Below are 11,757 nucleotides of genomic sequence, written 5' to 3'. Positions count from 1 at the left end.
AGTAAGTTATTCTTATGGCACACTCTAGTGAATATCCTTCAGATAAAGTAACTCTCTTTTGCAATGACATTGGAGGTGGGTTGGGGAAACTTTCACTGTGAATCAAAATTCTCAATCTAAATGAAAGACACATACAATGCATACCATGATATCAATTTTATAACATTGCAACACTCAAATTAGACTGCTTTCTATCTTTGTGACTTGGTTTGTATTACCTGTACGGAGAAAATGATGTACAATTCAACCAATATTTACACTACAAACCACAAGCAGGAGGTATTTTAGCTATAACTTGACATGAATCATTACGGCAACATATGCAATCTTCAAAAGTTGATTTTGTGATAATTCAAAGGTCTACAATAGTGGCATAAGGTTTTTTCTGGCTGATATCGACTCATTGCAGTTATTCACAATCTGAATGCAGGATATAGATGTCATGTATATATGTGTATGAATGTATATCGTACTTCATTGAAATTTCGCTATAAATGAGACTTTGAGGATACCTGTATTTTTTCTAACCTTACCTTCTTGGTTTCTACTCTGACATCAGTGAAGGAGAAAGTATGTGCATTCTATAAAAAGAAAACACACACAGAAGGCATATAACTAAACAGAAATGTTACTGCATCTAATACCTTATACATAATCATAATCCTGACAAACTTTACAAATTCACAACTTTTGAACAAATTGTTTCATTGATGTGCAGTCACTCAAGCCACATGTGTATCAAGGTGAACTTGTCCTTATGAGGAAATAGCCTCTTTGTCAGGTAAATACTACACTACAATGAAATACAGTGGACTCCCGTTATAACGAAGTCCTCGGAACCGGCAGTTTTCTTTCATTATCGGAATTTCGTCATAACCGAACAAACAAACAACAGAAATACATAGAGTGGATAAAGTTGTGGCCTGAATTTTGACTTCACTGTAACCAGAATTTTGTTATAACCCTGTTGGTTATAACGGGAGTGCCCTGTATCTTGATGTTGATATTTGAGAGAAATCTTGCTTTGGTCATTTTCAAACAGCTTGAGCAAGAGATGTCTCAGTCACATACTCAAGACTGTCATTATGAACAATCAACCAACAACACTGTGTAAAATGATACACTGACAATTACACAGTCAGATGCTGAGATTTTCAATTCTGCTAAAATTTAAAAAAAATATATGGAAAATTCTGATCCAACATCTAAGGAGTGCAGGAAAAAAACAAATATTTAAGAAAATGGCCTATAAAATATCTTTCACCTTCTAGAGAACAATTTTAAACCTTTTTATGCAAAAAAAAATAAATAAAAAATGTCCCTCATCCACTCTGTAAAAAGCTGGAATTTTCAGGACTTTACCTTACCCCTTACCTCTTTTGTGAATTCCTGCAGCTTGCTACATATTTCTTTCTCATTTCCAGACTCAAATGCTGGCACTGCTGACACAAGCAGTGTGTTCATGACAGCTTTACAAGATGCAGACGTCTAGTTCACAATGAGACAGGTAGCCAGCACAATAAAGGGCCTACTTCTCCCTGTATGTGGATGAACAGCAAAACAATCAGAAAACCCTTAAAGGTCCTGCTTACCTTTTGGAACAGTGATTTAAAAAATATTCAAGATATGACATTTAATGCATAAGATATGTGTAGGCCTGTTGTACCACAAAACATCCTACATATAGAATTTTCGCGATAAAGCCTAAAATATAAGGAGATATCTATATTTTTCTTAATAAACCGTAACTGTAAACGATTTAGTGTGGGAACATAAATTTATAACGATTGTTTACATTTTGTATTTAACAACACTTAACATCGATTTTACTGATTTAAATTTTTACAGTGGTTGTTTCTATCCCTAACTCACATTTTAGAAGTATTTTAAACCACTAATGCTGGGTTTTTGTTGCATGTGCAAATGGTAAATTATGCCGTTAAGTTTTGTGGGTTCCTCCACAAGATTATTTCTGCTGGGGAGGTGAAAGGGGACCATGTTTTTGACTTGAAAAACAAACAAACAATCAAATAAAACATGCTGATGCTTAAGAAAGCACATTCTTTTACATTTCTTGAGAATTCCTCCTAAAGATTCTTCCAGTTGGGCTGTTTGGTTGAAGGGAGTATCATCCCTAAACGTAACCACAAGGACTACCCTTTACAGCCCCTCAGTATAATCTCAGCAGTAATGTTGGCAAATATCACCTTTTTGATCTACAAATGTACAGTATGATAAAATTAGCTAAGAAAAATATGTATTGATGTTTTCTGCTGATATCAGCTGCATCCAGTGCAACTGACACTATCATACTTTACCTCTGCCTCTCAATGGTTCAACAAAGGGGAATTAATTGCAAAGTTGTAAAATGTTTTGAATATCATTGACAGGAGGTAAAATGTAGACAAGGAATTAATCGATACCTGTATGTCAGCAAAAAATTTGACTTTAAAAAAAAAAAAAAAAGCAGCCAAAAACTGTTTAGAAGCTGATGGTCTAATCAGAACTTGGTCGGCAGATGAGTTCCTTTAGACATACCGGTATTCATAATCTAAGTCCACTGGATGAATAATTGTCCACATTACTAGCAACAAGTCAAAATATCAAACTTTTATATGCTAGTCTGCAGAACATTTGTGGGGCCCACATTATTCCAAGCTACTCAGAAGTGAACACTCAGATGGGATGAGGATAACCATCTCCTTGTACACTGACTGTCATTGCCTTCAGTCACTTTCCTGCATGACAGAATGCAAATTTTACTAGTCAGCAAATGGGGGATACACTTTATCAGATTGTGATGACTCCAAATGACCCTATATACTGCAGACAGTGGACCCTGTCTTCTCTATTGCTACTGGATACAGAAATGATGTAAGCATTGGTAAAACCAAGTGTAGTGACAAGATAGAATTTAAGCATTATAGAATTTGACTTAAGCAAGGTAGAATTTTAAGGATTACTTTTTCTATAGTGCAAGATATCGTTGCTGGGGTCACGACCTCGTATCTATGAAATGTCAAATGTTCAGGAGATCAACAAAAAAACAAAAAAAAAACAACAACAAAACATGGCAGCCAAAGCACTGTATCAAATGGGATAGTCTTTCCTTTGACATGCCATGGTGGCTTTATTTTGGGAGTAAGACAGCTAGGATTTGGTTAGGACATCACTTCTGACCATTAACCCTACAGAAATCCAGAGTGGAGTCCCTAAGGCATTTGGGCAACGTATTGCGTTACCTTCCAGCAACTCCTGCAGCTGCGCTGGTGCCAAATTGTATTGGTTCATCCTTTCCTTTGGACTACATCAGCAATGCCGAGAGGGGGAACTTGATGTATGGGCAGCACAAGTTCTCCATACCCCATCAGCCCAGGCTCGAAGGATATCCACAAAAAAAAAAAAGTCATTTTCACCAAAATCTGAGATACAAGGTCTTGTCACCCCAGCCACGATCATATGAAATAATGAATCTACAGTGAACTATATTATTCAACCAATCTGTAATCCTCTGGGGCCATACTTCTCAACCTTTTTTAAACCCATGACACACTTTGGCTCCTGCAATCTTTTTTAAAGGGGATGGCTAGTAACTGATCAGTTGGAATCAGTGGGAATGCTGGGGGATGATTGTTCCAATCCTTGTCGGATTCATTTAAGAGTACATGTTATTTCTATTGTTGTGTGAAAATTATTTGCTTCAGAATGGTCTCATATTCAAGTAATGTACAGTTCAATGTTTTCAAGTTAGCATGCCTGTACACTGTACTGGTCATCGGGGATATGTTCCACAGAGACTTCGTCTGGCTTCATGGATCCCCTACGGAGGAGAGTGATAATGTCCCAAAAAAAAATAAGACTCCCCTGGACTGATGGATTTTTTTTGTCTAGCATGCGCACTAAACTATAATGTACAACCGGGACTGTGTTCAGTATGCTTGAAACTTTGCAGGGTTATCACTAGTCCGACCAGACAGGCTGGGCCTCGCCATCACATTGGGAAACCACAACACAACTATACACTTATAAAAATTCATACGTTTCTTATGAAAATTTATATACATGTTACTCACGTAAAGTGCATGCTTATACAAATTGTAGTTATACTACAGAAGGTACATAAGTCCATAGAGAGCCCTCGTGATAAGTCCATGGAACAAAAAAAGGCGCACTCCCCGACCATCGGGGTTCATCGTTGCAGAATTCACAATGGCGTGTTGACCACTCTGCAAATTATGTGCGCGCATGCCACAGCGTGGCTGGAAGTGCAGTGATCTATTGCGTGCGTGCACTCTTTGGTAGCAGCACGGTCGACAGCGTGACCTTTAAAAGTGCATTCAGATCGCGTGAACTCCCAATAAAGATGTACTGTTTGCACATGCTGCATATAATCTTCATTTTCAGTAAGTTGTCAAATGTGTATGTCAATATTGATAACATAGCTTTGTAGTGTCATTAATGAAGATTACATTTAATGAGTTTGAGGTGACAAAAAATGATGTCAAGTATCAAAACTCAAAGCTATCGTAAAGCGATCGCTGAGCTTGCTTTGTTGTGTTGTGGGCTGCTCCGATACAGCTCTGTCGCTTTTTATACAGCGACTGGGCTGTGTATAGTTAGTTATCACAACCAAGCAAACTGAGGTGAAAGCCGAGCAGTTTTTCCTGAAAATCTTAAATTTATACACACTTATGGAATACGTGTGTGGTAATATCAGCATCACTGTCACCCATGTGATGTCTTTTATGTGCTTTAGGTATTTCTATATGATACTGGAGCGCAGGGCGGCGAGGTGCGGCCCCTTCCTTAGTGCACAACTATTCTGCATCATTCGTGTTTGAAGATGATAGCTGCAAATTTCCAGATCGATCATTGAACTTTGTCTCTAGTTCCACTAGAATCTTTAGCATTTTTCCTTTATGTGAGTGGGATTTCATACTAAATTGTTAGAATTTCAGTGATGTAGAGCTAATGTTAGTGTGATCTAAAGTTAGAACTAACGTTAGAAGTCTCAATTCTAAACATGCATAAAATTCAAACATTAATTTATTGTAGATCTAGACAATAGACGTCTAGAGTCTATGACTGTAGATACCGAGGTGCGGGTCACTCACAAAGTACAGTCAGTAGGTCGCCCTACGGCCTACTCTAGATCTAGTACTAGACTAGATCTAGATCCTCTACAGTTAGTATGGTAAGTCATACCAAGATTAGAAAGAGAGATCCGTCTGTCCGGAGGAGTCTTTTATTTTATTTTATTACATTTTCTATATAATATCTTATTTTCATTTTTTCTATTTTTATTTTCATTTTTTTTTTACGTTATCGCTTTCCGTGAAGCCAGACGCAGTCGCGGAACATGATAAGTTACGTTAGCCTAACGCTAATGTCAGAATAGAATCTAACGTTAGAGTAGAATCTGTCCCCGACGACCAGATACAGACCGATCTTTCAGTCAAACTAACAGTTACAGTACTAGACGAGGCCTAGCCCTAGGTTAAAATATTAGTAGATCTAACGTTAGGCCTAAAGTAGGCACCTACACTAGACGTGATCGTGACATCTCTAACATTAACTAGTAAATTTATTGTCATTGTAGTAACACCTTTTAAAGGGGCATAGTCCCGGTAGTGTAGAGGGCACTGTTGATGATACTGCTGATCACCATTAAGCATTGATACGAAGATTACCGAAGTTGAGCTGTCATCAAGAGTAAAGTGCGTAGGTGTTGCTAAGTATAAAACGTTGCCTTCATTGTCTTCTCTGTGCATCGCGCAGTCTGTAGTAATGCCAGGGTGCGTGCATATGTGCTTGTTGATATAACATCACAAAAGAAATTTGCTAAAGCTGTCATCTCCTCTGCCGAATCATGACATGAGCCGAACTGTGATCGGACCACTGACTACAGACAGTGGATTGGACTTCTTCGGACTCGGGGAAGTGGGCCAAAGCGTAAGCGCTAAAGTCTAGCTAGTGTAGTAAAGAGGAGTAGTCGATAGTGTACAATTGTAGGTCTCTATTGAGTATAGGAAACTCGCGCCATGCATTTGACTAAAAGTACACCGGGACCATGCACCTTTAATAAAGTCTAACACGTTAGAATCTACAACATGCAGAAACATGCCCAGGCCGGCATGGCATTCATGCGTCATGCCTTACTCATGTCATGGCATTCATGAATCATGGTTTAATTCTCAGAAAGAGGAGTGAGACTGCCTGCACGCACCTTGTCCTTGAATAGATCTAACGTTATAGGCCTAACACTAAAGGCGGTGTCACACCTGTCCAGGCAAGCTACGCGGGCTTGTGGCTTGCGTGCATTCCGTGTGACTCGCGTGAGAGCTTTGAAACCGATCCATTTTCTGTTACGAGCGACTTACGGGGATTGCGAAGTACCTGCTTTGGAGTTGCCTGTGAGACCTGTGCTACCGGTAAGGGTTTCCTACTTGTGTTCTGCGCGTACCTCTACGGGCAACTCCAGTGACTCTTCCGGAACAAGTTTTGAGCATGCTCAAGGCCTTGTCATACCGTATCTGGGGAAGTTTTGCGGCTTGACTTGCGGGGAAACAAATTTGCTACCCGGAGCTCTCCGCAGTTGGCCCGAACTTGACAGTACCTAGCACTTATCTCGTCCTTAGTTGCCCGAAGGTGCGCACGCTAGTCCAATTTTCCCGCAGCAAAGTTTTTAGCATGACCAAAACTATTTCCGGATGAGTCGCGAGGATTGCCCGAAGAGTTCCACGCAGAACACCCGTAGGACAAGGGCCGTAGCCGCCGCAATTCACAGGCATTTGACCCACTTGAAGTAGGTAAGTTGCCCGCTGATCTATGCCTATGTGAAGGGAGTGCGTGCCATTTGTGGGCTCATTCTCTTCTTTGTCCTCTGTCCTCTGTGGCGTCGAGGACTACCTGGTCCCTTTCGGATAGGACTTCATCCGCCGAATGGACTTCAGCAGCAATTTGATGCATTTGCTGTTAATCTTCCGGGCTTTGTGGCTGTCCATCCACTGGACGTTCTCTGCCCTTGTGCACTTTCCGTCTACGGGGCATCTTCACTTCTTGAAAGCTAGTTGACAAATGATTGTTTGCCCATCCACTCGAACCAGCCTATTGTTCAGGCTAGCACTCACCTCGCAGGCGACTAGTACGCAGATAACACGCAGTTGAGGCGCAGGTACTTCGCAGAGCCTGTATGTCGCCCGTAACTGACATAAAAGAAGCTATCACGTGACACCCACGCGCCTAACATGCAGTTCAACGGAATACACGCGTTTATCATGTAATACCCACGCCAAACTCGCCCTAAACCTTGTCCGGCCGCAGAAATTATTCTGCGTGCTGAAAAATCCCCATACGCAATAAGCCCGCTTAGCTGGTGTGACAGGGCCTTTTTTGGCAGCGGGTAAATAGAGCCAGCGTGCGCACCTCCGGGTAACTACTTTTGAGATACATCCTAGGTAGGGTGGTACATCCTATTACCGGACGCTTTTTTTCGTGGCTTTGAATTCTGTACTCAGAGGATGAAATTTCGGCTAAAAATAACACTACAGGTACTTATTCACAGACTCCTGGAAATTACGAATTCAGCCAACTTATGTCAATTCTTCGTTCCAGTTTTTAGAAAATATGCTTCAAACGTTACCCCTCTTAAAATAGATGTTTTTTTGCGCGGTGCTAAATCGCATTGTATTACCGGACGTGATTTTCGTAATCGAGGTCTTTCGCACCTAGCAAGTTAGTCCTTGCACGAGAATCACAATTCATCCCCAAAATCACCGTACACATTCTCATCGAGTGGATGACAAAGAAAAAATCAGCAAATGAGGCTCAAATTTCGTATTTTACGGTAAAATGTCTGTCTCGAACATTTCGAACAGTTCACGCAATATAACCTTGTAAGAAAATCGACAACTGGTTATAGACTCTACTTCAGTTTACGTGCTTTGTCTATGGGAGTTGCACGCGCGGGTGATGAATTGCAGGCCCCTTTAGCGCACAACTATTCCGCATCATTCGCGTTTGAGGACGAATTTCCGATATCGATCAGTGAAATTTTGGTTCTATTGGAATCCTGTATGTGAGTGGGATTTCATAGAATTTCAGTCGTGAAATGTGATTCAAGTATGCATGAATATTATATACGAGGTGCGGGTCACTCAACTATAAATTTGAGGTAAAATGTGATTTTTTTCGTGTTTTCACATTTTTATGTGGTGTTTTTTTGCGATTTCGGTCCACACAAAGTTCTGTGAGGCTACTCTACGAAGTCTCGCGCGTACAGAATGTCATTAGTACGCAAACATGTGCGTGTCCGGTAATACCATGCGTCCGGTAATACCATGCTTGCCCCTAGTATACTTGGGTGACCCGCACCTCGTCATAGTTAATGTTTGCGCATATTTGAATCACATTTCGCCACTGAAATTCTTTGAAATCCAACTCACATACATGAAAAATGCTGAAAATTCCAGTGGAATCACAAGTTCACTGATCGATACCGAAAATTTGCAGCTATCGTCGTCAAACACGAATGATGCGAAAAAGTTGCGCGCTAAGGAAGGGGCCCGCAACTCGTCACCCGCGCTCCCATAGACAAAGCACGTAAAAGACGTGTGCGGGTGACCGTGATGCTCCCATAGACATACACGTAAAAGATGCGTGCGGGGACAGTGGTGATACCTATAACACGTATTCCGATTAAATTTCAGATTTTCGCGAAAAACTGTTCGGTTTTCACCACAATTTGCTTGGTTGTGGTAGCCCCGCCAAGTTTCAAGCGTGCTGAACACAGTCCCGGGCATAAATTATTGTTTAGTGCGCTTAAAACAATTTTAAGCGGGGTGACGGTATTCGGGCCCCTGACGAGGTGCGGGCACCTCACTATACTGTCATGTGCGGGTCATCTGCGGGGACCTCCGGATAGCAAAAATGTTCTTCGGAAGTCGCACGCAAGGCTGGTGTGACACTAGACAGAAAGATCCGTCTGTCCGGAGGACTCTTTTTATATTTTGCCATTAACGCTATCCTCCGTAGACAGACGGAAGGTTGCAGTACCCATTGCTGTGTGGATGTTCTTAACCACTGTCTCTATGGAAAATTGGGTGAGGTACCTCACCCTTCTCGATTGCGTCTAATTCACGGCCCTAGGTCAGCAAATTTAAGCTTGTATAGTGAAATTAGCTTTTTAAGAATACATTAAACTCACCAGATTAATGAATAATCCAAAATTTTAGTAGAATTTTCAACGTAAAACACAGCCTGTCGCGTCGTCACGTTCAAACTGCAGAAACATACAGTATGAATCTATTAGCCAATCACATGCCAGGTAGTTTAGGGTCTATACGTGTTTGTTTTACTAAAACACGTACCTCGCATGTGATTGGCTTACAGATTCAAAATCAGTTCGGGAAACCCACTCACAAGGGGGGCCCCTCCTTATAAGTAACCCGTCCCCCTTATAAGTAACCCCCGGGGCACCCCTTATAAGGAGTCTCCACGCTTTTTTGCAATGCAACGCGAAAATGAAAGGACTGCGGCAATTCGCTTGATTATGTCCATAAAGCTTCACAAGTTTCCTAGTTACTCACGAAATTTGAGCAAAATCGGTTTGAGGCATCATATCTAAAATCATGGATTTAAATGCGATGTCAAACTACCCATGCGAATGCTGAAATGCGAGCGATTACTGGCGTGAGTGTCGCCAGGCGCGGCGGCGCGGCAATGCTTGAGTGCAGACGTGGCGACTGAGTACGGAGACTTTCGTACTCAGTCGCCACGTCTGCACTCAAGCATTGCCGCGCCGCCGCGCCTGGCGACACTCACGCCAGTAATCGCTCGCATTTCAGCATTCGCATGGGTAGTTTGACATCGCATTTAAATCCATGATTTTAGATATGATGCCTCAAACCGATTTTGCTCAAATTTCGTGAGTAACTAGGAAACTTGTGAAGCTTTATGGACATAATCAAGCGAATTGCCGCAGTCCTTTCATTTTCGCGTTGCATTGCAAAAAAGCGTGGAGACTCCTCATAAGGGGTGCCCCGGGGGTTAGGGCCTACTTATAAGGGGGACGGGGTTACTTATATAGGGGGACGGGTTACTTATAAGGAGGGGCCCCCCTTGTGAGTGGGTTTCCCGAACTGAAATGGCGACTTACAGCTTGCGAACGGCGATGTTGCGATATCGATAAAATGTCTGCGTTATAACCGAGTTTATGTGAGTATTTCAATTGCACAATTGAGAAATTTATCCCAAATATTGCTGCATATAATGTGTCATGTCATGTCAAACTTGTTTGAATGTAAAAAAGCTGTCTGAAATTTGGTTTATCGTAACGTTTGATCTGTGCGCGACTGCTCCACACAGGAGCCGCAATCATTGACTTTGGTCTGTATACGGAGGGGATCCGTGAAGCCAGACGCAGTCTCCGCGGAACATTCCCCGACGGACAGATACAGACCGATCTTTCGGTCAAGTGTGACACGGCCTTATAGTGTACGTTAGACGTGATCTGGTGACATCTTAACCGCAGCAGCGACCCCATACGGACGCTACTGTGTTACAGCGCCCCGCGACGGGGTTAGTGACATCTCTAAATCTTGAATCTTGAAATGATAATCCCTGTAGCAGCTCATCGAAGCTAAACTGGGATGGGCTGTGCGATGACGACGTTGGCCGACGGTGCTTGAAGTGCTATTATGCAGATTTAACTATTTACAATAAAATGTCATGTGCGTGCAAATAAAAATCAGGCTGCCAGGCTTACAGCATTTTGGACCCTACGGGAGGCTGCAACCTTCTGATAATTGGTAGGGCAGCCTTCCGGAAGGTGTCAACAGTAGGTGCAGTGACAGCGTTGCTTGGTAGGTGGTTCCAGATCCATACAGTACGTGGATAGAAGGAATATTTGTATGGGTCAATTGAGGCATCTGGTATCATGTATTTGAGCTGGTGGTCATGTCTGCCAATGTAAGGGGCTGGAAAGATGGAGGGCGGAAACTAGTCTAACTAACGTTATTATTGTAATAACACCTTGGTCCTTGTTAAGACAATAATAGAATCTACAACATGCAGAACCATCATGGCGTTCATGGTTTAATTCTCAGAAAGATGAGTGAGACTGCAGTCTGCACGCACCAGGCCTTGACCTTGTCCTTGCGAACAACGTACCGAAAGGGTATCCTAAATGAATTTTAATTAGATCTAGACTAGTCTAGACCTAAGTTTATTTAGAAATCTAACTAAATTTACACTTGCGGTCTTGAGTGCTCTCGCTGGCTCCCAGCTCCAATGACGATAAAAAGACTTGCTAGACGTCTAGATTTCTGCTGCTGCTTTTCTTCCTAAAGCATCACTTGCATATTTACGATGAAAAGAAAGCCGAAAAGATCCTTTTTAGTCTGGAATTCTGCAAGCAGCACATATGAATACTAGCTATCTAGCTACGTACTGATCCTCTTTAGGCTCGGATCCCCACTGAAAACAATCCGGGAATTTACACAGCAGCTGATTCGTTCACATACCAACTCTCACGACATAACGACCAATCATAACAATACTCTTTTCTCGCGGAAGGAGCTCTCGCTAGGTTGTGTCCATTTGTCTTGCAAGTGCGCTCAGCATTGCATGCATGTAACCTACGAAAGATGATAGAGCGCCGCACAGCCGTACGGGGCGCTGTATTAAAGATGATACAGCGCCGCTGGGGCGCTGCACGGCGCTCTATTATCTTTGGCTGTATCATCTTTGGGCATACCC

At 42.1% G+C, this 11,757-nt stretch overlaps 1 long non-coding RNA gene across 1 annotated transcript; it reads right to left on the bottom strand.

Moving 5' to 3' along the window:
* Positions 1 to 533: 533 nt before the first annotated feature.
* Positions 534 to 11,429, bottom strand: LOC139715308 (uncharacterized). The gene is made up of 3 exons (XR_011709813.1): positions 11,251 to 11,429; positions 1,375 to 1,538; positions 534 to 581 (listed from the first exon to the last, which is right to left on the bottom strand). It is a non-coding gene; the product is annotated as an uncharacterized lncRNA (long non-coding RNA).
* Positions 11,430 to 11,757: the final 328 nt, after the last annotated feature.

The sequence above is a fragment of the Diadema antillarum genome, unplaced genomic scaffold (genome assembly GCF_040938485.1).
Source record: "Diadema antillarum isolate AM-2024a unplaced genomic scaffold, OU_Dant_1.0 seq00003243_RagTag, whole genome shotgun sequence".
NCBI classification, from domain to species: Eukaryota; Metazoa; Echinodermata; class Echinoidea; order Diadematoida; family Diadematidae; genus Diadema; species Diadema antillarum.
Note: the sequence above shows the minus strand (reverse complement) of the source record. Positions and strands in the feature narration are given on the sequence as shown.